General features: G+C 39.0%; 1 non-coding gene across 1 annotated transcript; it reads right to left on the reverse strand.

Moving 5' to 3' along the window:
• Positions 1 to 1538: 1538 nt before the first annotated feature.
• On the reverse strand, positions 1539 to 1611 carry trnaf-gaa. The gene has a single exon. It is a non-coding gene; the product is annotated as a tRNA-Phe (tRNA).
• Between the last annotated feature and the right edge of the window lie 287 nt (positions 1612 to 1898).

The following is a 1898-nucleotide window of genomic DNA, read 5'->3' on the forward strand; positions in this document are numbered from 1 at the left end:
TTGTTAATCTTCAACACTTTCATGTTTGAACTCTGTAGGTTTTTGTACAGTGAACTTGTGTTTCCTGTTACTGTGGGCTGCAAGGCGCAGTAGTACAGTGCAGAGTCTGATAGTGAAGCAGAAGAGATCTCCAAATTCACACGGTTTACACTCTTATGAACTTTAGCAGACAAATGAGGATGAGGAGTATCACTTGTCTAATTTGCTCCTGATTCCATCAATAGAACAAGGAAATCTGGTGCTGAATTGGAATATTGTCGATACCACTGTAGATTGTTCATAGAAACAGTGTATTGATAAAAACAGGAGAGTGTAACTGCTTGCTCCTCTTTACCATTGACAGCAGAAGATGTTGGAGTAATGCAGTCCTGTGTGCTCTCACCTGAAGAGGACATTTAGTTCAGAATATTAGAATCATAATATAATTTAAAACATTTACACAAGAAAAGTTTATTATTTATTAAACATATGTGGGGAAAATAAAATATAAGATTACCTATGAACATAAAACAGAACCGTACAGAAAACCATCATGCTTTACTTTCCACTATTCTTCTATAAATGTCCTTTTTATGTTATTGTAAATGTCAAGTTTCCTTCTACTCTGTTTTCAGTGAAGTATCTGGTCATTTCTTGTGTACAAAGCCTCAACTGCAGCTTCCCTCTTTTTTTAACCAATGAGAGTGCAGGATGCGTCACATTATGTAAATTATATACACACATGTTCTAAAAGAATTATAGACAGTAAAATATTAAAATATGGAGCTCCTATACGTCTTATTTCTATAAAGTACTTTTCTAATCTACAAAATATATTATTGTAATTAAATCATTTTATAGCTCCATGCTATTTTACATTTCTGCGGTAATTCCAGTGTTTCAGTCTGACTGCACTCCACACACCATGTATCTGTGCTGAAGCTTTGTTCAGGTTTAATGTTCATGGCTACTGCTATGCTTCACATGTTTCTGTTGTGTCCAGGTCCAGCCAAGTTCACTTCTAGGCTCTTTCATGTCATTTACTGCAATCTGCAGGTTTACGTACATCACCTCTAGTGTGTATTGGCCACCAGTGGAAGGAACTCCCTCACAAAAGGGAGAAGCTCTTCAAAGTTTTATTCCAGAAAGCCACACTGGACGGTGACTTTCTGGAAGAAAACTTTGAAGAGTGCTACACCTTTTGTGAGTTGTAACCGCTATATCGGTTGGAAAAACCAATGTGCCACAGTACCTGCATGTAAAGGAGGCGCCTGTGTACAAAGACTGCACCATGCACACTTCCTAAAGCAAATGCGCTTAAGCAGGTCCTAAGTCATTGCACCCTTGTAAAACACCTAGACCCAGGGATAGATTTGAAAATCCTTTAAAGATTTGAAAGCCTTTAAATGTAGCTTTCTGGCACAATTCCTTTACCAAACAGGCTTAAAATGGTCTTGTCAAGAACACCAAGATCCAAAGCCACAAGGGCTTTGCAAAGTTCATCGGCACTCCCTAGCCAGTGATACAAACATACGCCACCTCTCTAGAAGCAAACCAATTGCCGAAATCCAGGATCGAACCAGGGACCTTTAGATCTTCAGTCTAATGCTCTCCCAACTGAGCTATTTTGGCAACAGGACACAATGCTGCAAGCATTAGCAACGGGACGCGAGTGTGAGCGTGTGAGTCTCTTTGGGTCCGGTAACTCTTTTCCTAAGATTCATATCTAGAGGGCATGGGAGCCACAAACATTGTAAAGCCTTTGTTTTGTTAAGACCCCACAAAGCTTTGCAAAGTTCATTGGCACTCTATAGCTTCAGCCTCTTGTTTGAGGTAGGTTTATAAAATTGCAGGTTAGCCTATAATAGGGAACTTAAAGGTAGTTGAAAAAAATCTAGTAGGATATATCTCGTAGGATA

This window comes from Tachysurus fulvidraco, chromosome 1 (assembly GCF_022655615.1).
Source record: "Tachysurus fulvidraco isolate hzauxx_2018 chromosome 1, HZAU_PFXX_2.0, whole genome shotgun sequence".
Lineage (NCBI taxonomy): Eukaryota > Metazoa > Chordata > Actinopteri > Siluriformes > Bagridae > Tachysurus > Tachysurus fulvidraco.